A 24,900-nucleotide genomic window follows, 5' to 3' on the forward strand; every position below is an offset into this window, starting at 1 on the left:
TTCAAGGACATCTCAATCAATATGGATAGAGGGGTGCCAGTAGATGCACTGTATCTGGACTTCCAGAAGGCATTCAACAAGGTACCTCACAAAACGTTAAGTCATAAAATAAGAATCCAAGGTGTTGAGGTAGTATATTGGCATGGTAGAGAATTGGTTAATGGGCAGGAAACAGTAAGTAGGGATAAGGGGTTATTTTTCAGATTGAGGACCTGTAACCAGTGGGATTCCACAGAGATCAGTAGTGGGACCGTAATTGTTCACAATATATGTTAATGACTTGGAGGAAGGAAGCAAATGTATTGCAGCCAAATTTGCAGGCAATACAAGAATAGATGGAAAGACAAGTTGCAAGAGAGATACAAAAAGTTTACAAAGAGATATTAATAGATTAAGTAAGTGGGCCAAAAGTTGGCAGATGGAGTATAATGTGAGAAAATGTGAAGTTGTTCATTTTGGAAGGGAGAAAAACTGTAGAAAGCTACAACACAAAGGGACTTGGGGTACTTGTGCACGGAATACAGAAAGCTAGCACACATGTGCAGCAGGTAACCAGAAAGACTCATGGAAATTTGGCCCTTATTTCAAGGGGTTGGAGTATAACAGTCTTGCTGCAACTGTACAAGGTACTGGTGGGACCACATCTATCGTACTGTGAGCAATTTTGGTCCCACTATTGAAGGAAAGATATTTCATTGGAGGCAGTTCAGAGAAGGTTCACAAGGGTGGTTCCCCAGTATGGAGGGATTGCCATATGAGCAAAGGTTAAACAGGTTGAGACACTACTCATTGGAATTTAGAAGAACAAGAGGCGATCTCATTGAAATATATAGGATTCTTAAGGGACTTGACAGGGTAAATGCTAAGAAGATGTCTCTCCTCATGGGAGAGTCTAGGATCAGGGGACATAGTCTCAGAATAAAGTGACACAAATTTAAGACTGAGATGAGGAGGAATTTCTTCTCTTAGAGCATTGAGTCTTTGGAACTTCTTGCCACAAAGAGCTGTGGAGGCAGAGTCATTGTGCATATTTAAGGCTGAGATAGATAGATTCTTGATCGGTAAGGAATCTAGGGTTACAGGGAAAGGGCAGGAAAGTGGAAGTGAGGAATGTCAGATCAGCCATGATTCCACTGAATGTCAGAGCAGTTTTGAGGGGCTGAATGGCCTACTCCTGTTTCTATTTCTTATGGTCTTAATAGAAATGATAACCAGGATGAATATGGAAACCTCAGGGGAGGAGTGAAAAAAGAAAGAAGAGAAGCAAAGAGAGAATATGAGAAGAGACTGGCAGCCAATATAAAAGAGAATTCAAGAGTCTTTTATGGGATAGAAATAATCAAAGGTAGGTAAAAAGAAGAGTAGGGGCAATTTCAGGACCAAACAGGCAATTTAAGCATGGAGGCAGAAGGCATGGTTAGGTACTAAATGAGTACTTTGCATCTGTCTTTACCAAGGAAAAAGAGGATGCCAAAGTCCTGGTTAAAGGGGTTGAGGAAAAGTAATTGAGATACAGAATCATCTAAAAATTGATAAAGAGGAGGCATTAGGAAAACTGACTGTAAGTCATCAGAGATGGACTTGAAGATATTGAGGGAAGTAAAAGTAGAAACTGTTGAGGTACCGTCCATAATCGTCCAATTCTACTTAGATACAGGGGTCATGCCAGAGAGAATTGCAAATGTTGCACCCAGCAACTAGTCTCTTTAACTTCAGTAATGAGAAAGCTTTTGGAACTGATAATCCAAGTCAAAATTAATTCAATGGACAACTGTGGATTCAGTCATCAAAGTGTTTTCTGATGACTTAACAGAGAAGGTCGATCAGTGTAGAGTAATGTGGGTGTTATGGTGTACATAGACTTCCAAAAGACATTTGATAAAGTGCCACATAACAGGCTTGTCAACAAAGTTAAAGCCCATTAAATTAACAGAACTGAACGGCATGGATATGCAGTTGGCTGAGACACAGGAAACAGAATTGCATTGACTTTTTTATGGATCCAGACATTTTTTTTTTGTCTTTTAGGGCAAACCAAATAAACCAACTCAAATGAACTCAGGGACAAAGTAAAAGGGGCAGCTCCCCAAAAGGAGGGGGAACAGCCCGAACAGAACAGAAGTACAAAGGAAACACCAAATCATAATGTGATTATTGGGGTCTGTAATGCACCCCTGGTATTTGGATCACTGCTTCTCTTAATCAATATTAATACCTGGGAGAGGGAGTTAGCTCAATTTCCTATCATGTGGATCAGATTGACGTCAACAGCATGGGATTCAATCCCCACTCCAGCTGGAGTAAATTCAGGGCTTGCCTTCTTGCTCAGACTGCAGTAAAACAAACTATAGTACTTTGCCATGGTTTGGTGAACAATCGCCAAGGTCCTGCCTTTGGGCAGAGGAATGAAGAAGAAGATTAATGATTTAGACTAGGATGTACAGCACACTATTTCAAAGGAAGAAGGAGGAGTGGTAATATAAAATAAAGGATACAATTCTACAAGGAGTGCAGGAGCAGAAGGACCTGGGGGAAAAAGACAAAAAGGGTTGACGGTGGCAGTTTGTAAAAGTGATTAATATGGCTTATGGGATCCTTTAGAGATATTGGGTGGAATTTTGTCATAATCTGTCAGAGTGTCAGGCTCTGACTGAAAACTGGCATCTATCTCTCCAGATACACAACTGAGTTTTCAGACCAAGTTTCCTGGCACTTGTGCAAGAGAAATCCGGAGGCGTGGTTTATACCATCACTATGGTGGGGTTGGTTCAGAGATCAAGGCACCATCTTTGCATGGTTCCCTGATCAGTGCTGGAATTAAACTCCTGCCACCCCACCCTCCAAAGCCACGGAGGACCACCCCCCCTCCACAATCCCCACAAGCATTGAGATTTCCCCCCCCCCAAAACCATACGAGTATCGGGAGCAGTTTCGCAAGCACTTTTTCCCCCATCACAGGCATCCCCCCACATCCCACCTCTTCACAGGAATCAGCCCTTCACCCATTAGAGAAACCTGACTAATGGGGCTCCCAGAGGTCCCACCTCTGGCACTGACCCCGGCACAGTTTGGCACTACCAATGTGTGCCAGGGCAGTGCCAATCTGTGCCAGGGTAATGCTAATCTGTGCTGGGGCAGTTCCAACCTGTGCCGGGGCCAGTGCCATGACTGTTATTTGTGACATTTTTCTTGCAGTTGATGAGCTGTAAAAACCATGTTGTCCATGCCTCTTGATGGTCTAAATCCACATTGAGGTTCAGGGATTGGATCTCCAGCAAGTGTAATAAGTGGATTCAGAAGGGTTTTCTAGTAATCTGTCCTGCAGTGGAAAGCATGGAGATGCCAATGTGATTTCCACAGTTGGATTGTCCCGTTTTTTGAAAATTATTACAATCATGGTATCCTTGCTTCATTCCAGATCTGGACAATCAGGGCATGGAGTTGCAATATTAGTTCCCCTCCTCCATGCTTAAAGATTTCAGTGGAGATTTCATCACCACCTGTTGCTTTATTCTTCTTCATTTGTGAGATGGCTTTCATCACCTCCATAGGTGTGGGCGGCCTTCCATGCTCATCTCTAATGGGTATTGTGGGATGGAGTTGAAAACACTTTTGGTAACAATTGATTCTTGATTGAAAAGGTCTTCAAAATGTTACTTCCATGGGTGTTAACAGCTTCCCTTTCCTTGATCAGATCACCCCAAGGAGCTGGTCCTTGAGTAAATGGGCCATAAATGGTCCATATGGAATAGGTACACCTACAATGCTGCTAGCAAGGGAGTTCCAGGATGTCGATCCAGCAACAGTGAAGGAATGGTGACATAGTTCCAAGTCAAGATGGTATGTGGCTTGGAGGGGAACTTGCAGGTGGTGATGTTACATGCTGCTCTTGTCCTTCTAGGTAGTAAAGGATAGCCACATGAACGGAGTGGGAATGGAGGGATTCAAAAGAATGGTCTAGTTTGGACCAGGGAGCGGCGCGGGCTTGGAGGGCCGAAGGGCCTGTTCCTGTGCTGTATTGTTCTTTGTTCTTTGTTCTAAAGAACATGAGTTTGGAAAATGCTGTGGAAGGTACCTTGGTGAGTTGCTACAGTGCATCTTCTATAGGGTACACACTGCTGACACTGTGCTTTGTTGGTGAAGGAATAAATACTCAATATGGTAGATGAGGTGCCAATCAAGCAGCTGCTTTGCCCTGGATGATGTCAAGCTTCTGCACTCATCAAGTGCAGAGTATTCCATGACAGTCCTGACTTGTGCTTTGTCGATGGTGGGCAGGCTTTAGGGAGTCAGGGGGTGAGTTATACGCCACAGACTTCCCAGTCTATGACCTGTTCCTGTAGCCACAGTTTTTATATGGCTAGTCCAGTTCAGTTTCTGGTCAATGGTAACTCCCAGAATGTTGATGGTGGGAGATTCATCAAATGTAATGCCAAGGGGAGATGTCATGAGGAGATAGTTCAATTCTCTCCTGATGGAGATGGTTTTTTCCTGGCATTTCTGTGGCATGAATGTTGCTCACCACTCATCAGCCCCAGAAAGAGCTTTATCCAAGTCTTGCTGCATATGGACACGGGATGCTTTGATATCAGAGAAGTTGCAGATGGCACTGAACACTGTGCAATCATCGGTGAACAGTCCCATTTCTGATCTTATGATAGAGGGAAGTTCAATGATGAAGCAGCTGAAGATGGTTGGGTCTCGTACATTACCCTGAGGCCTCCAGTAATGACAAAAAATTCATTTCTGCTAGGTATGACTCCAACTGCTGGAGTCTTTTCTCCCTGACTCCTATTGAATTCAGTTTTGCTCGTGTTACTTTCGATCCAATGTTGTTTTCACCTCACCCTTTTGTCCATGTTTGGACCAAGGTTGTAATGAGGTCAAGAGTTGAGCAGCCCTGGTGGAACCCAAACTGAGCAAGAGTGAGCAGGTTATTGCTGTAATTGTCACTTGATAGCACTGTTGATAGCACCTTCCATCACTTTACTGAGCATGAGATTGGACTGATGATGCAATAATTGATCATTGCAATCCCTCGCCATTCCCTTGCATTCTCCTGTTCTCTCCTATTTCCCCTTGCCGTGTCCTCCAATTCTCACAGTTAAGACCATAAGACATAGGAGCAGAATTAGGCCACTCAGCCCATCGAGGCTTCTCCGCCATTCAATCATGGCTGATATTTTTCTCATCCCCATTCTCCTGCCTTTTCCCCATATCCCCTGATCCCCTTATTAATCAAGAACCTATCTATCTCTGTCTTAAAGACACTCAATGGCCTGGCCTCCACAGCCTCCTGCGGCAAAGAGTTCCACAGATTCACCACTCTCTGGCTGAAGAAATTCCTCCTCATCTCTGTTTTAAAGGATCGTCCCTTTTGCCTGAGGTTGTGCCTCTGGTTCTAGTTTTTCCTACTAGTGGAAATATCCTCTCCATGTCCACTCTATCCAGGCCTCGTAATATCCTGTAAGTTTCAATAAGATCCCCCCTTATCCTTCTAAACTCCAATGAGTACAGACCCAGAGTCCTCAACTGTTCCTCATACGACAAGCTCTTCATTCCAGCGATCGTTCTTGTGAACCTCCTCTGGACCCTTTCCAAGGTCAGCACATCCTTCCTTAAATACAGAGCCCACAATTTCTCAAACTACTCCAAATGGGAGTTCCTCTGTGGTCACTCCCTGCTCCCTTCGCTGCTGCATTCTGGCCATTTGCTGTTCCCTTTGTGGGTATGGGCGGGGGTGGGGGGGGGGAGGTGGGTGCTCACTTCCTCCCGCTTCCCTCCCTTTGCCAATTATCCCACCATTTCCTTCCACGGCTCTCCCCTCACTGTTCCCTTTGGTTCTCCCATCCACTCACCATTGTCCCTTGTGGGGATGTGAGGAAGCAACAAGAGAATACATGGTAATGGTAAGGGAATGCGAGGAGAGGTGAGAGAGCTGATGAGAGGCTGCGGGGGGTATGAGGAGAAGCAAGGAGCCATGGAAGGGAACCAGAACCATGCTGAGTTTTTTTTTCTGTCTTTGTTCATTTTAATGCAGAATGTCACAGACATTAACGCTGCAGCTGCACATGTATCGGAAGTGCTCACTCTAAATGCAGTCATATAACAAGCCACATAAAGGGGATATTTGTCAGATGACCAAAACCTACCACCATGACCAAGTTTTAAGGATGGTCTTAATGGAGATCTTAAAGTGATGAGACAGAGAGGCATACAGAGGATATTCCAATCCAGGACCTCTGGCCTGGACAACTGAAGGCATAGCCACCAACAGGAAGGTGATTAAAATTGGGGATGCTCTCAAGGACAGAATTAAAGGAGGAGATTATTCAGAAATGGAGGGCCAAAGCCAGGAAGCGATTTGTAAACAAGGATGACAATTTTTAATTCAAAATATTGTCTGGCCAGTGTAAGCCAGTGAACACAAGGGTGAACAGGACTCACTGCAAGTTAAGACATGAACAGTAGGGTATTAGATGACCTTAAGTCTATGGAGGGTAGGACTGACAAGGAGCATGTTGGAAGTATCACATTTAGAGGTAACAAAGGCATAAGTAAGGTTTTTGGGAACAGATGAGCTACGACAAGGACAACATCTGACACTGTTACAGAGGTGGAACTAGGAATAAGGTTGATGGAGCAGGAGCTGGGTATAATGGACAAGGTGAGCTCATAAAGGCCACGACGGAGATAGGAGAGAAACTAAAGAAAGATACATGTTCAGTGTTAAGGATGTGGGGAACCCTAGAGGAAGTTTGGTTAAAAGTGGCTGATCAGGTGGTCTCCACCTTCGTGACAAAGAAGTCCACAAGTTCCTCACACCTGTTGGAAGGTGAGGGGAAATTTAGAAGACAGCTTATAGTAGAAAAGAAACCAGGAATATCTTTGCAGTGAACAATTTGAACACATAAGAGCAGGACCTGATTAATATGGACTTGGCAGTGGATGGCTACACCAGGTGTCCATCAGATTCTTTCACATCTCTGTCCCTTGGATTTATGGAAGTGGAGATGAGGGCTGTACCAGGGAACAGCCAGGGTGAAAGAGAGTATTGGCTTCATTCAAACATTTTGGATGGGATTTTCTGGCCTTGTTCGCCCCAAAATCGGAAAATCACATCCAAGGTCAATGGACTTTTCCATGGTCCGCCCCTCACCTGCTCTGATTCCCGTGGTGGGTGGGACGGTAAAATTCGGCCTGCTATGTTTTTATTTCTTAAACCATTGCGTCGTCCTGTCAGTATTGTTAACTATTTTTCATGTCTTTTTAACTATGTTTCTTTTTAAGCATTGACTGTTGCCTTGAAGAATATATTTGTATTGAAACAGTAGCAAAAAAACTTGAACAAATAAACTGGGCTGGAGGGTGCAGTGAAAACTGAAACAAAACTCTGAAGATGACGTTAGCCCCAACTCCCCCTTCATTTGATTTAAAATATTCGGTATCTGTATGAAATGCCAGTTTTATGGATCTGCTAATCTGGTAAAAAAAATGCTTTATTCTGAGTAATAATGGAAAATGCCTGGAATTAATTGGAGCCCCATTTTTGGTCCAGTGTTTTTTTATCGTTAATTGCGAAGGTGAAGATGCACTGGATGATTCTGTTGTGATTTTAGGCAGCTAATTCATGTTCTTACAAATGCAAAATATTTCACTTAATTGTGTTCGTTTAATCATTGGAATAAAGTGATCACACTGCTTCCCACGCTGCAGCATTTTCTAATGAGAAATGAAGGAAAATAATGAATACGTTATCAATGGCGATCGGCGAGCTAGCTGACAAAACATACAATACACACACCCAGTCTCATGAAACTCTGGGCATTAAAGAGAGCAAGTTTCAGCTAACCCTATGTGACAGCCCAACTGTCCTCATCTGATGTTGCAATCTGACTGAATTTTCATCCAATGTTACTTTGCAGTGCTGCCCTGTTACATTCACATTCAGCTCATTTGAAAAAGTCTATTTGCTTATCATGTACTGTAGTGGTGTCTTCACAACTGTATCTGCTGATCCAGCCACACACACTGATGGCCACGACATGATTTGCTCCCACATCTGGAGTCTGGGTCTTCCCTACCCTCAAGCCCTCTGCTGGTCAAAGGTTGCCCCCTTTGACCAGCAGAGTTTCTAATGGGCCCTTAATTAAATTTATTTAATTCCGTCATGCAGCCAGTTCTGGATAAGCAGTGATCCTCATTTGCTTCCAATTTGGGCAGTTATTAGCCTCTGCTTCTCCATTGCTGGTGCACCCTCAGAAGTCAGACCCTTTGACTGCCTTGGACTGAGTGTTGGTGATTACCACCTATGTCCTGCCTCCATTACAAAGATGTAATGCCTCCCTCTGTCCCCTGGCAAATTTGCAATTTTGTTTCTCTGCCCATTCTGGCACCTTTAGATATTATTTACTTCTGGGGAAAACAAAATTTCCTGACTTCGATGATTTGGGAATGATTTATTTGCATTTGATATCTCTCTGGGGACAATATTCAGCTGTCATCATGATATAATTAATTTAGGAATTCCAAACAACATTTTAGTAAAGTAGTATTCTTGATCTTGTTCTCGAGAGGTATCCCTTCTGATGACCTCCATCCTCTCCCATCTCCTGCTCTCTCTTAAGCTACCCTTGGCCCTCCTGTCTGTCCCCTTCCAACCTCTCACCGTCTTCTACTTCCTTTGCCCATTCAAGCACAAGGTTCAGGAAAAATGGCAGTGGGAAAAAGATAGTAAGCCAACACCTCATGCTAACTTTGCTAACATTCTGTTTTTGCCAACTGAAGAGAGTTAAAATTCTCCTTAGTGAATTAAATATCCTCAACCCACCCTTAGCCTTCTTTAGCTTTTACCTTTAGCCATTTAGTTCAGCTCCTTAAAGCGCCTTGCAATGACTTCTATTGTGCATGTTGTTGAGGCTCCATAACTTTGGCCATACGGATTGAATATCCATGTCTGAGCAAGAAGGTGAAAATAATGAGGAATTAGCTGACAAAATGACAATTCAGCAAGGACGCCTGGTAATACTGGCCTGAATTCAAAATGTCTTCTCATGAGTGCCACAGCTGTAAATTTGTCAAGACTGATCCACAACTGCAAATAAATCATTCCCAAATCATCTATAGTTTTCTGGATAGTTTCTCAGATCTTAACCATTCTTATGTCTTGATCATCTCCTCCCCAATTTAAACCAGTTATATCAAAATACCTAATGTCCAAACCAAATCAGAGTATTTGTTTCATTAATGCGTGATGGTGCTTGAATCTCTTACATGGGCCAGAAAAAGCTCTTCTGCTGAATACAGGCGAACTGTTTGTACACATCTTATCTGCCACAGTTTAACCTTCACTAGTGCTTCATTATTTTCTTGTTTTTTGTCAATAACAGTGTACTTTACCTCCACAGGACTGTGTGCATTCGGGCAGAAACTGGCATTCAATCCAGGCACTCCGAGAAATTCTCTAGCACAACTCAGAACCCAAATCTGATGAAGAGGTTCCACCCAACATTAACCGATCACTTTTACCTCCCAGATGTTAACAATTCTGCATGTTTTCAGCATTTTTAAAATTTGAAACTTTAATGTGTCAATACACTTGGCCTTCATACACTGTGATATCAAAACTCACATTGGTTTCAACAATCATATCTGTGATTTGAGTGCAAAGACTTAAATATGCAAAAGAAAAGACAACCAATGATGGAAAAAGTCATGATGCAAATAGGTAAAAGAATAAACATTAATCAAAAGAATATAGCACTACAGAAAGTAGTAAAATAAATTCACTTATCATATAGATCTAGGATTCTTACCTTCTTTTTAATTGTGTTATGTTACATTCAGGGTCAGGGGGAAAATTGAACTAATTTATTTTCTTGTCCGTAAGCAGAGGGGGTTTTAATTTTTGAATAGGCTGAGGCATACTTCCACACAAACCCTCTGTTTGTGAGGTCATTTTTTTCAAGTGACTTGCAGCAAACTCTCTTTTGGGTTAAATCAGAAATAAAATTTATTTGCACACTCAAACCCGAGGAATACTCACAACTTCATACACCAGCACAGAAGCACACAAGAAGAAGAAAGAAAAGAGGCGTTTGTACAACTATGAATTACTTAAAAGAAAAAACACCACAGACATGGATATCAGTTCATGCCAGAGTTCAGTGAGGGTTCATTCACAGAGCAGCTACAGTTCCGCTAGCTGAAGCAGGAATTGCAACATTCCTTTACATGGTGGCACAGAGAGATGAGGTTTGTGTACAAAGATTTGGGGTGGAATTTTCCCGTCCCGCCCACCACCGGAATCGTAGCGGGCGGGGGCGGACCATGCAAAGGTCCATTGACCTTGGGTGGGAATTTCTTTAGGGTGAGTGCGGCCAGAAAATCCCGTCCTTGGTCTGCTCTGCAGGTGATGGCAGGAATCTTTCAATGAAACAGGGTTCGAGGAGACTTAGACTTGATACAGACTGCTGGTGAGCCTGTAGTTCTGCTTTGATTTTTGCAGGCTGTTGTTTGAACATCAGACTGAGTTGTGAGTCTGGAAATGTAACATTAAAACTTTCCAAATCCAGAAGCTTTGATCATATGATATTGCCCATTAATGAGGCAGTTGCAAGATAACAAGCATTTTCTATGGCTTTGGTCAAAATCCAAATGGTAACTTTTGGTGCCTCTGCAGGTATAATTTTGAATTTTGTTGGCTTCCTCTTTGCTATAGGATCAGGCTGGGGAGGCGGATCACCTGCCGGTCCCTGGTTTTGTTGATTGTAATCTGTCCTCACAGTGAGAGATGTGAGATTTCACAAGGATGAGGGTTGAGCTTCCGTCCTGTATTTGCTGTTGGAAATTTCTGTAAGCTGTCACCAACTTGTGGGCCATCTGATGTGTAGCAACCATCCTTTAGTTCATCAAAGTTCATTTTTTAAATAAGTAAAAAGGTAAGGTTTCATTTAACAGTTTATGATCTCTTTCACGTCTTAAGGACATTACAGTTAATTAATTTTTAGGCACATAGGAGCAGGGTACATTCCCTGTGCCAGAATAATGAGGCCAGAGGCTCGATCCTAGATTCATGCCACCCAAGTACTAGATCATCTCCAATAAGAGAGAGTCTAACAACCTTCATTTGACGTTCATTGATAATAACATCACCAAATCCACCAGCATCATTGTCCTCTGGGTCACCAGAAATATAACTAGACCAGCCACATTAACTGTCAGGTCAGGGCTTTCTGCATGGTCAGATTTCCCAGTGCCTTTCCCCCATCTACAAGGCACAAGTCAGGAGTGTAATAGATTACTCTCCCCTTGCCTGGAAAAGTGCAGATCCACTAGCACTCGAGAAGCTCAGGTAAAGCAATCCACTTGATCAGTACCCCATCCAGCACCTTAAGCATTCACTAACCCTATCATCAGCACAACATGGTTGCAATATGTATCATTACAAGATGCACTTGTGATGATACTATGCCTTTAAGAAACATATTTTAATCATGTTTCTCTGTAGTTTTTTTTCAAACAGGCCTTGATATTTTACTGTTGCCGTAATGTCTGAGCCGAAGCAATATAATGGGCATCTTAATTATTTTTAATCTGAACTAATGCAGTGTCCTGGGGTTTTATGACACTTTTGGAATTGTTGGGTGGAGCATGATTGACAGATCAGGTGCTGCCTTTGGACAGTACTTTTTCCCTACAGGAAAGATCCAAGGTTTTAGTTTCATTTTGGCTCAGAAGCTGTTTTGACTTGAGACAGAAGACAGTGTTTCCTGTCTCTCTCTCTCTGGAGCAAACATTCTGTTATCTGTGAGTTGCTAACTGGAAGCTAGATGCAAACAGTGTCTCTATATCTCTCTATCGAGGTGTGCTGAAAGTTCCAGGACTGGGAAGTCTCAGTTGTAATCCAACATTTCAAAGGACAAATTCACAGCGGGTGTTACAAAGCTGCAAAATCAGCATCACGTAAACATACTTGTTTTTTTGAACCAAGCGTAAAAGGGGGTGTGAGTTTATAGGATGTCGTTTAGCTTGGAACATCATAGTTAGATGTTAAGGTTTACACAATATCATGGATTTTTTTTGTAATTGGTAAAACTTATGCTGACTTTTCTTATTATAGTTTGACTGTGTTCTTAAATAAACTTTGTTTGATGACAGCTTCCTAGTGGGTCACTTGAATCATACCTGAAGTAAAACATCTTATGTTCACCCATGCCAAATTCAAAGTCTAAAACTTTGGGTCGAGGCTGACTTCATAAGAAACCTTGGAGTTTCTGGCCTGAATCATAACACACTGAAGCAACTTGACACCACATCCCAAACCCTCCCAGAAGATCAAGGACAGCAGATGTGTCGGATCACCACCACCACCAAATTCTTCCCCAAATTGCACACCATCCACTGAGAAATATAATGCCATTTCTTCTTCACAGCTGGTATCATCACAGAACTCCTGCCCTAGCAGCACTGTGAGTTGCTTTGCCATAAGAACTACAAAAGTTCAAGAAAGTATATCTCTGGGCCTGTAGCCTCATTATAGCTTGGCAGGGAAGAACAGTGAACGATGCTAGCAACCCTCAGGTAGCTCAGTGCAGGGGGTGGGTGGGTCTGGATCAAGAAGCAGGGAATTGGAGCCATGATCCCGTGAATCAGAGACCAAGATGGAGCTGAGGGGATGTGGGACTGGAGATTAGGGATGTAGGGATCGCTGGGAGCTGGTGATCAGGAAACCCAGGAATTTGGCACTGGGGCATGGGCTTGGAATTAGGATCAGAATTGTTCAGGTATCACAAGGAGTGGGGAGGGAGTTGGACTGTGAGTAGAGGGGAGATCAGGGCCAAAGATTGGGCTAAGGGCAGTGACAATGGGCAATCAGAAGGAATGGTAAGGGAGGGACTGAGAAGATTATCATGCCCTCTGATGTGGGGTCAGGAAGATCTGGAACAGATTACAAAGCTAAGGAGGGTCAAACACCATGGAGAGATTTGAAAACAAGGGTGAGAATTTTCAAATGAAGATATTTAACCGTGAACTAGTGTAGGTCAGAGAGCACAGGGTTGATCGTGAACTGGGATTTGCTGCAAGTTCGGATGCAAGCAGTAGCATTTTGGACAATCTCAAGTTTAAGGAGGGTAGAATGTGGAGGACCAACCAGAAGTATGTTGAATAGTCAAGTCTAGAATTAAGAAGACATGGATGATGGTTTCAGCAGCAGATGAACCCAGACAGGGGGAAAGTCAGGTGATGTTATAGAGCTAGAATAGGCGGTCTTAGTGATGGCATAAATGAGGTCAGAGACTCATCTCAAGATCAGATGTGGCACAAAAGTTGTGAACAGCTGGAGTGATTACAGACTGTTGCCCAGGAGAGAGATAAAGTAAACAGCCATGGAACAGAATGTGGATCGAAAACAATGGCTTCACTCTTCCCAATATTTACAGTTATTGGAAAAAGTTTCTGCTCATCCAGTACTGGATGTTGAATAAGCAGTCTGATAATTTAGTGGAGTCAAGAGAAGTAGTGGTGAGGCAGAGCTCCCACAAACATGCACTTTCCAGCAGGAATACAGAACATCAGGAGCGATGGCTGATTTTTCACTCCTTAATTCAGATGCGCTCAGGTCAAAGATTGGATTCCATACTATTCTGCCAGATCAGGAGAGCAACCCCCTGCCCCCACCATACAAGATCATAAGACGTAGGAACAGAAGTAGGCCATTCGGCCACTCAAGTCTACCTGGCCATTCAATGAGATCATGATTAATCTAACTTGATAATCCTCAACTCCGCTTTCCTGCCTTAACCTCATAACCCTTGATTCCCTCACTGATTAAAACATCTGTCTATATTAGTCTGCAGAGAGGCCACCAGGTTCAAAGGGGGGGGTCTTCACAGTCCGCAGAAGGTACTAGCCTCAACAACCTTTCCTACCCCCACCCCCAACACTAGTAGAAAGCCAGGGGCACCAAGAAAAGCCATTAAACTCTTAATTACTTAATTGGTCACTTGTGGGCCTCAAAAAGCCTCAGGGCAGGCAAGCCTCCCTGCCTTGGAGGAAATTGCACAACATCAGGAAGGCAACAGGCACTTCACTCCAGCCTTCCTTCTGATAATGTGCCTCGCAATCCACTCCCAGGAGCCACATTAAATTCCACCATGACTACAATTGGAGAAGAGCTAACCAAATGTTGGTACAGGCACTGAAGCCTAGCACCTCTGAAGAATGGTGATACATAAGCCAAACCAATATTTTAATTTGTTAAAGAAGAGGACACGACAAACATTTGCAAAAATGTCACCATATAGACATCTTTTATATGATAAAACCAGATGATGCTGCCAGGTGCCATTCAAAAAGTAGCATGTGTTGATGTAGATTTAAAATTGTGGCCTACTGCACAGCACTTTAATTTAAGCCATTTAACAAAATAATTGGCTCATTATATTTAAATTACATTATAATCTGTGTGCATATTGCTGATACAAAATAATGCTCCTGGCACTTCCCTGATGTTGGGACCTTGGACAATTTTTAGTTAAATTGTGGGACGGAAGTCAAAAGAAGATTTCAATTTGAGAGGAAGTGTTGCTTTAAATTTATACAGATAAATCTTATACTCTGATACAAGGTACACTGCAAAACCAATGTTGCTTTCTGAAAGTTAGAACTTCCTGTTTGAGTTATAATATCAGCAAATCATTCTGGAAGACATTTTGTACATGTAGCATTTTGATATGTTATTAAGTAGGTTGTAGTCAACATGCTGATGGTACATAATATTGAGGGTATATCTTTAGTTACAATATCAGGGTTGCTGTTAAATTGTGATTCTAAATAATGACACAAGTACCAGAGTGAAAGGATAAAGAAAATTATGAATTAATGGATCTTATTGCAACAGAAGAGAATTTCAATAGTGTTGTCTTGCATTCAGTTAGCACAATCATTTTGAAAATGTAATTTAAATCTAAAAAACGGTTTTTGAAAATAACTTTTAGAACAAGGCATTTTCTGAATTTTTTTTTCGCAGGATGTGGGTGTCACTAACAAGGCCAGCATTTACTGCCCCTCCCTAATTGCATTTGAGAATAATGTGGAGGTGCCGGCATTGGATTGGGGTGGGCACAGTAAGAAGTTTCATAACGCCAGGTTAAAGTCCAACAGGTTTATTTGGTGGCACAAACTTTCGGAGCACTGCTCCTTCATCAGGTGAGTCACCTGATGAAGGAGCAGTGTTCTGAAAGCTCGTGCTACCAAATAAACCTGTTGGACTTTAACCTGGTGTTGTGAAACTTCTTACTGTGCATTTGAGAAGGTAGTGGTGAGCCACATTGTTGAATCACTGCAGTCCATGTGGTGTAGGTACACCCACAGTGCTGTTAGGAAGGGAGTTCCAGGATTTAGATCCAGCAACAATGAAGAATATAGTTTCAGGTTAGTACAGTGTGTGGCTTGGAGGGGAAATTGCAGGTTGATGGTGTTTCCATGCATCTGCTGCCCTTCTGGTTCTAGATGGTAGAGGACATGGGTTTAGAATGTGGTATTAAAGGAACTTTGTTGAGTTACTCCAGTCCATCCTGTAGATGGTACCCCTGCTGCCACTGTGTGTCAATAGTGGAAAGAGTGAATGTTGAAGGTGAAGGATTGAATGCCAATCAAGTGGCCTGTCTTGTCCTGGATAGTATTGAGCTTCTTGGAGTGTTGTTGAAGCTGCACTCATTCCAGGCAAGTATTCTATCATAATTCTATCATCCACCACCACTCCCCCCCCCCACCCCTCCCCGCCCCATCCCCACCCTGCACTGGGTGCCTGTAGATCAAGAGCTTGAGGCTGAAGTGCAAACAAAACTGTAACAAAAGATTTTTTAAATAACTAAAATATGGGTGCAACCTAAAGCAACCTATGTAAACATGGTCTACGGACTCCACAACACCATCATATTTAACAGGTTTGCTGCCATTTTACACTCAATTGACTGTTGATTGGCAGCAAGTAGGACTTCCATCTGGTTTTGGACAGAAGTCCCGCCTTGGACAGCTGTCAGCCAATTGGATTGGCCGACACTCTCCAGCCCTGCCAGTGGTCAGAAGAGGTACTGCAGCACCGTGCCCAAACCTAAACCCTGGGACTGCAGTTCAGAAAAGTACCGGGGTCACGGGGCTGGGTGGAATAGGGGGTCTGGTGGGAGTTGGGTGGATTTTCCAGATCCCCAATGGGGGGATACGCTAAATGTGAAGGGACCCTCAATTTGAGGCACCCCACCCTACCCACCTTCCTGCTCGAGATAGAGAAAATTCACTTTTTCTACTCAGCACCCCGATCCAACCAGCACCCACCAGCCTAAAATTTGCTCAGTATTCCAGGTGTGACCTCAAAGCAAGATTTCCCATGGCCCTTTTTTCTCTGATGTAGATGATGTTGGCTCTGCTGCATCTTGGCCTGAGTGGCCAATTATATTGTCAGTGAAAGAAAGTTAAAGGACTCTTGCTGTGTATTGTTTATGCTCCATATAGGAGTTACAGAGTACTATAGATATTAAACTGTTAGGGTTTAGGCTTCAGCTGATATTTCTGCCCAGGGTGGTCTTTCATTTTTATGTGCTTATGCATGACATTGCCAACATTAAAAGTGCAGCTTTTTTTTTTAAGAATCTCAGTTGGCTTATGAGTGCCCTGCTAAGAACATTCAACCATTTAATTTCAATTTCATTATGATTAAAACGTGGTAACGTCTGCTAGTGATCCTGACACCAAACCAGCAAAAAGGATGGTTCCTTAACGCTTTGCATATATACTGGCAGATGTAATGTAAAAATCAGGCAAAGGGAAAGTATTACTAACAGTGTCTGGCTAAGAGCATTTAGAGCACAGGTGGTTTACAGAAGGTGTCACCCTATTAACTCTAAATTTGGAATTGTTTATGATTTTAAATATTTGTTTACATAATATATATATAAAAGTAACAGCTTTTTTAAAGAAAATCTTGTACTTAATATCTGCAAATACAAGCAATCTGGCATTATATTCCTCCAACTACTAAGCAAATACATGTCAAGGGACAGTAAATTTCCTCAAAGGAGGACTGCCTCCTTAAAAGAAAAATGCTGCAGATGTTAGAAATCTAAAATAAAAACAGAAAATGTTGGAAATATTCAGCAGGTCTGATAGCATTTGTGGAGAGAGAGAAACATATGAAGATATATATGAACAAACAAATTAGAAGCAGGAGTAGGCCACTCAGCCTCTCAAGTCTGCTCCACCATTCAATAAGATCAAAGTTGATTGGATTGCAACTCAACCCCACATTCTTGCCTACCTCCAATAACCTTTCACCCTCTTATTCATCAAGAATCTATTTGGCTCTGCTTTTAAACTATTCAAAGACTCTGCTTCCACTGCCTTTTCAGGAAGAGTGTCCCAAAGACTGAGAGAAAGAAATTCTCTTCATCAGTCTTAAATGAGCAAACCCTTATTTTTAAACAGTGACCCCTCGATCTAGATTCTCTGACAAGAGGAAACATCCTTTCCACATCCACCCTGTTAAGGCTCCGCTGGATATTAAAGGTTTTGATCAAGTCGCCTCTTATTCTTCTCAATTCTAGTGGCTACAAACCTAATCCATCCAACTTTTCCTCAAAAGACAACCACCTGTTCCTGGTATTGGTCTAGTATACCTTCTCTGAACTGCTTTTAACGCAATTATGTTTTTCCTTAAATAAGGACTCTAATATTGTATACAATACTTTATTGTAAACAGCGTTAACATATCAGATTAATGGGGGAGGAGCGATTTTGTAGTGCAGCAGGCCAGGAGACTCGAGCGGAGGCCATTTTGCAGGATCCCCGCTGGGTACCACAGCCTCCATGTGTCTCCGGAAGCCGGATTTCTGGCACTGTCAGTGCCACGCCGGAAATCGGCACGGAGCTGCACAAATTATTATAATACACATTTGAATCTAATTTAAATAGCATTAGTGGGTCCAGGACTGTAATCTCTGGGCCCGCTAGCATCCCCCCCTTCTCCCCGCCCACCAACAGGAGTGATTCACTCCAGTGGGGTTTAGTATAGCTCCCCACTTGCAGGGAGCTGGCTGGCGGCCAAATCCTGCTCTGGAGTGAAGGGGGACAAAATCAAGGCCCTCCAGATGGTCGGGCGCTGGGGGTGACCCCTGGGCATTGCCATCTTGGCAGTGCCAGCCTGGGCCTCCTGGCACTGCCCAAGGTGCAAAGTGCCAATGCCCAGGCGGCACCTTGGTACTGCCCACCAGACATCTGCCAGTCCCAAGGGGGCAGAGCCTAATGGGGGCGATCAGTGGCGGTCCCGCTGCCACTCTGCATTTGGGCTGAGTGACAAAGGGAGGGAGGCCAGCGATCGGGGCTGGCCATCGGGACGGGGGGGGGGGGGGGGGGGGGAGGGGGGGGGGGGGAGGGGGGAGGGTAAACAAAAAGGGCTATGGGGGACAGGAACATGAGGCAGGCTGTGGGAGGGTGGTGGTCAAGGCTGGTCCGGGCATGTTTGGGAGTCCAGCGATGTAGGGTCACGGGACTGCCCAGCGGCCGGGAGGCCAGCAGTGCGGGGCTTCTGCGCATGCACCAATCTCGGTACTGACAGATTGGCATATGCGCAGTGGCCCCCACTCAGCGCTATGTTGCCGGCCTCTCCAGCGGGAATAGGCCCTGCTCCCTGATTTTCAGCGTGATTCACGCTGAGGCACTCTGCAGGGCACAGAGTGTGGGAGATTCATTCTGAAACTCTCTCTGGAAAAACCAGCGGGATTTACTCGTTTTTACAAAAATTCAAAGTTATAATTTTTTTGGAAGAATCGCGCCCATGGTCTTTCATCAGAATTGGGAAAAGTTAGAGATGTAACAAAATTCAAGCAAGTACAGTGAGAGGGAAAGGGTGAAAGAACAAAAGGGAAGGTGTTAAGAAAATATGATGGAAGACTGGGGTGGGGGGGAGATTCGGGGTTGAATTTCAATCTGTTGGTGTGAGTGGATGTCTGTGACTGTGGGAGGTTAAAGAAGTAAACAATACAGGCATGTGCAAAAGCCAGAACTGACTTCCATATTTAACTGGTGCCTGCAATGTTAGCAACTATAAACCCTGTGGAACTGGCAGGTCTCTGATTAACATATGTTAAAAGGCAATTCATGGCACCTTCTACCTTTGAATCATGTTTTCACTGCCAAGCACAGGTTTCCTGGGATGCCTGAAGCTTGCCAAGTTGAACAAGGCGAGAGCACAGCAGTGATTAACATGATTAAGCAATTGACAAGCTAGAAAGCCTTTACATACGGAGATAAAACAGCTATTTATTTACCCAGGTAAAAGGTTTCTGTTCACAGGACTTGTTTTGCATGTTTTTTTCACGGTTTCGGGGTGTTTTTTAATACTTTGGCGGTTGTCTGCTACCTTGATTATTTTGACTTTAACCTGCACCTACCAGTTGGCCCTCTCCTCTGCAGCATGGGAGCCGCTTATGCAGCTCAACTTGGACCTCTGAGGAGGAACAGGAAGAGCAGCACCAACAGAAGCAACATCAGCAGGAGCAGCAGCTGCCTCCTCCCTCAGCCATCTGCCACTCCACAGGATGGAAGGGATGAATCGAAGCTCCAGCTTGCAGGACACTACTCTCAACACAGGCTACACAGGCAGAGGACGAGCTTTCTATACATGAATGAACATTGAGATTTTTGGGACTAGAAACAGCTAGAATTCAAAGTGCATGAGCAAAATGGCTTCTTTATTAAAAGAACTTCATCAGATGCTCACTTCCGCTTGCAGACTCCCTCTGCTGGTACAATTCTGTATGGTAACATCAAGTGAAAAGTGTACAACATTGCACTTTGCAAGACACTAATACATTACAAGCAGCAGTGCCTCAGAAGGCTCAGACTTTCACAGAAAATATTTGCTGACATTTGCAGCCTCGTGGAACAAGTTTCCTTCCAAACAGACCAAGTGCTATCAGTGGTGGTGAAAGTTACTGGAATCTTGCATTTCTTCACCTCTGGCTACTTCCAAGTAAATGCTGGTGACATCTGCAGGATTTCACAAACAGCTACCCACAAGTACATCTCCCTAGTGACGGATGCCAGGGCTACTCTTCTGTCCAGTTTGCTGTTGCTGAGTCCAGTCAGAATGAGAGGGGCCTTGGATTTTCTGCTCTGGCTGGATTTCCACTTGCCCAGCGAGCCATCAGCTGCACATTTGTGGGAAAGTACCCTCAGACCAACCAGCAGCATTTACCAACTGAGAGGGATTCCACTCCATTATGGTAAGACTATAACTATCTAAAGATGATCATGCATGTCTGTGCAAGATAACCAGGAAGCTACCATGATGCCTTGATCCTGCACCAGTTAAGTCTTCCACAGATCTTCACATTCCAAGCAGAGTTAGAAAGTAGCTCCTTGGACACAAAGCTACCCTCGAAGGATGTGGCTGTTGATAGCTTTGGAGAGCCCCATCACTGACCACTCTTGTGCTCATGTAGCTTCAGTTGTACCTTTCCTGTCCAAGAGTAGTCACTAAGCAAGCCATTGGGATGTTAAAACGATGCCATTCAGGTGCGTCAACAGATCTGGGATTGCCTTTCAGTTTGTACCAGCAATGGCACCCTGAATGGCCTGCATCCTAGCTCCTTAAAAGAAGTGGCTGTACAGGTAGTGGATGCATAGGTCCCAATCTTCCAACATTTCTTAGATTCTGAAAAGGTCCCAGTGGGTTGGAAAACAAACGTAAGGTCACAAAGATCACTATTCAGGAAATGAGCGAGACAGAGAGGAGGAATCTCTAGACCAGTTAGTCTAACATCTGTCATTGGAAAAATGCTAAAATCCATTTTTAAGCAGGTGGTACAGGCCATTTAGAAAGTCATAATATCATCAATCAGAATCAATTTGGTTTTATGAAAGAAAAATTGTGTTTGATGAATTTATTAGAGTTATTTGAAGATAAAATCATCAGATTAAAGGGAATCAGTAGATGTACTGTATCTAGATTTCCAAAAGGCATTTGAGTAGGTGACACATGATAAGAGCACAATGTATTGGGGGTGACATATTAGCATGGATAGAGGATTGACTAACCAACAGGAAACAGTCAGGGGAAATGAATCATTTTCAGGTTGGAAAATTGTAACTAGTGGAGTGCCACAGAGATCAGCATTGGAGCCTCAACTATTTACATCTATATGAATTAAATAAAGGAACAAACTGCATTGTAACCAAATTTGCTGCTGATACACAAGATAGGTAGGAAGGCAAGCTGTGAGAAACATACAAAGTGTCTACAAAGTGATACAGAAGGTTAAGTGAATGAGTAAAAAAATTGGCAGTTGGAGGGCTGGATTCAATGGAGGTGATGGGAGTGTCAAATCATCACTGGGGAACTGGCAGGAACCCCACGTCACCGGTCAAATTAAGCGCCACACAGGCACTTGACAGTCCTGAGGCCAACATTTCCCCTGGGATCAAGGACCCTGGGTTGGAAGTTCTGCTCACTGAGAACTATTCAATCAGAGGCCATCCGCTCTTTGGTACTCGCAATGCCATCATGGAGACAGTGGCCACCCAAGGCTTTGGATATAGGAGGGACCTAGGGTAAGTGATGGCTGGAGGAGGGAGCCTGCAGCAGTGGGATATGACTGGGGGGTGGAATACAAAATCAGGAAAAGGACGGGGGTGGAGTGCCCATCATCACTGCATTGTGTCAGTGATGGGGGAAGATGGAGGATGGCCTTTCCACCCAGAGGCCAATCATGCTACCTCAGTGCCCAATTAAAGGCCTCTTTCTATGCTTCTGACATCTCTTGGCTGGGTGCACTTCTAGCAGTAACCATCGCTGCCAGTGGCATTGCTGGGACTGAAGGGCTTCCAGCCCTCCAATTGGCTGGCAGCTCTTGGAAGCAGGCTCTTGTCCCTTAAGGTAGGGAAGGCCCACCAGCAGCTCATGAGCTACAGAATGGGCTTAAAACCTAACCAGACTTCCCTAAATGGCGACGGTGAGGTTGCCCCAGCTTTCCAGCCTATCATTGCCGCCCCAACAAAATTCAGTCCATTGTGTGCAAAACAAAAACAAATCACGAAGGAAATGCAAATATCCCCCTTTATAGGTATACCGATACCCATCACCTGTTTAACAATGCAATTGCCATAAAACATTTAAAGTGTAATGGTCATTTAACAAAGTGATTGGAGCTTAATAATCAAATTAATCCAAAACAAAACCAATTAATAAAACAATGATACTACACCGAGGTCTCGAAGATCACAGACTCCAGTCTTTAATCAATCACTGGATCCTGCAAAGAGCTCGAGCAACATTCTGGCAATAGTATTGAAAACCTGTGCTCCAGAGATAGCTGCTCCCCCAGTTAACACTGGTAGCTACCTGCCAATGTGGGAAGTTGCCCAGGTATATTCTGTCCACAAAAAGCAGAACAAATCCAAGCAGGCCAGTTACCACCCCACCATTCTATTCATGATCATCAATTAAATGATGACAGGAGTCAATGATGGTGCTATCAAGCGACAATTGTGTCGTGCTGATGTTTGAGTGACCGGGGCCTAGTTATTGTTCCATTGCTGCCGTTGTGTGGTGCAGCCAGCTTGCCACGATGCTGCTGGGTTACATGCCAGAGGAGAAGGTCATTCGAAGCAGCAGGTGAAGCTGCCCTGCCGGTGACTGAAAGATCAGGAGCTAAGCCCACGTGAACCTGTCCTTCCGGCCAAAAGCAAAGGGGCTATGACCCAGTTCTGGGAGGGATTCCTACAGCTGCAGAATCTCTGGAGAATTTCTACCTGTAAGACTTTCAATGCAGGCTGGTGCACTTGGCTGATTTCTATCTGGCTTGTCCATTACTATGAGAAATACCATGTTTAAGCTAAACCATATGATATAGTGAGTGTGAAGCCAAATATTTTCCCAGGTGACACACTATCAGAGATGGGAGAAGTTATTCCACCAATGCAAGAGGATGAGCAGGTTGGGCACCAATAATCAGAGGATATTGTGCATGTCTCGCATCAAAGGCTAAACATTTAAGTTCCAGATACAGTTGGTCATTTTGAAAGACTTTATTTATCGTTAAATCTGATATACCAAGAAAAGAAAATCACCTGCTCACTACAAAAAAAACCTGTTCAATGATGCTCAGGGCCACTCAGCTCCTGACCTGATTACAGCCTTGGTCAAAATATGGACAAAAAGGCTGAAATTCAGAGATGTGGTGTGAGTGACTGCCCTTGACATCAAGGCAGCATTTGACCAAGTGTGGCATAAGGAGCCCGAGCAAAACTGAAGTCAATGGGAATCTGGGGAAAAAACTCCGCTGGTTGAAGACATACTTTTCACAAAGGAAGATTATTGTAATTATTCAAAGTCAATCATCTGAGTTCCAGGACAACGCTGCAGGGGTTCCTCAGGTCCTTGGCCAAACCATCTTCAATGGTTTCATCAATGATCATCCCTCCATCACAAGGTCAGAAGTTGTGAATGATCCACCATTGAGTATAATCAAGTTTGAGATTGATCGATTTTGATCTCTCAGGAAATAAAGGGATGTGGACAGCAGGTAGAAAAGTGGAGCTGAGGTAAAAGATCCGTCATGATCATATTGAATGAGGTGGAGATGCCAGCATTGGGCTGGGGTGGGCACAGTAAGAAGTTTCACAACACCAGGTTAAAGTCCAACAGGTTCCAACGACTCACCTGAGGAAGGAGCAGTACTCCGAAAACTCATGATTCCAAATAAACCTTGCTTTAACCTGGTGTTGTGAGACTTCTTACTGTTATCATATTGAATAGTAAGGAGTCTAACAACACCAGGTTAAAGTCCAACAGGTTTATTTGGTAGCAAACGCCACTAGCTTTCAGAGCGCTGCTCCTTCGTCAGATGGAGTGGAAATCTGCTCTCAGACACAGACATCAAGTTTCTACACAGATGTTAGACTCCTTACTGTGTTTACCCCAGTCCAACGCCAGCATTTCCGCATCATCATACTGAATGGCAGAGTAAGCTCAAGGAGACAAATTGTTTACTCCTGCTCCCTTTTATTGTATTTTTTAATTCAAAGAGTTTTTGAAGGTAATGAGAGAAATAGCAAGGCAAGGAAGGATCTGTCAGTAGTGATCTGGTATCAAGAAAAATATTGCAACTTCACATTGCTGTCAGCCTGGGTAAAGTCCTCCTCCCCTGGGGTAGACCAATTGTGTGTTTATTTCAATATTGAAGAGATAGTGATGCACCACAGCTCACACAGCTAAAAATTGGGATGATTGAATTGTGCTTTGCATGTTTTTGTTGATTGAAACTTGCAGCACAATGTATCTTTTTAAAATTAAAAACATGGAAGTAAATACTACAATTAAGTAGCCATTTATAATCCATTATATTTCCACATATTAGTTCCTTCAGTGCTGTAACTGAATGTCTTGAAAAAGGCATTTTATTCACTCATTTACATGATAACAACAGTTCTGTGCAATGTTTAATTCCAGGTGCTTTGTACTACCACTTTGAGAATGGTAGTCATTTTGTAGACCTTATTAATGTAGAGATCACTGGCTATTCATAATATAATAATAGCTAATAATAAAAGCCAAATCCTGCAGATGCTGGAAATCTGAAATAAAAATGGGAAATGATGGATAAACTCAGCAGGTCTAGGAGCACCAGTGGAGAGAGAAACAAAGTTAATGTTACAAGCCCATATGTCTCTTCTATGGAATTAAAGAGGGACAGAAATGTAATGAATGATACAGTTGGAGAAGGGGTGGGTGGGGCAGAATGGATGGTCAGAGATGGGTCGGAGCTAAGGAGAGATTGACAAAGAAGTCATGGAAATAAGACAAAGGGAGTGTTAATGGGACCATTAAGTACTGAAGAAGTG

The 24,900-nt window shown here is 43.4% G+C and overlaps 1 pseudogene; it reads left to right on the forward strand.

Annotated features, from left to right (window-relative positions):
- The first annotated feature begins 22,625 nt into the window (after window positions 1-22,625).
- Window positions 22,626-23,008, forward strand: LOC144494667 (NADH dehydrogenase [ubiquinone] 1 beta subcomplex subunit 6 pseudogene; annotated as a pseudogene).
- Window positions 23,009-24,900: the final 1,892 nt, after the last annotated feature.

This window comes from Mustelus asterias, chromosome 6, assembly GCF_964213995.1.
Source record: "Mustelus asterias chromosome 6, sMusAst1.hap1.1, whole genome shotgun sequence".
NCBI classification, from domain to species: Eukaryota; Metazoa; Chordata; class Chondrichthyes; order Carcharhiniformes; family Triakidae; genus Mustelus; species Mustelus asterias.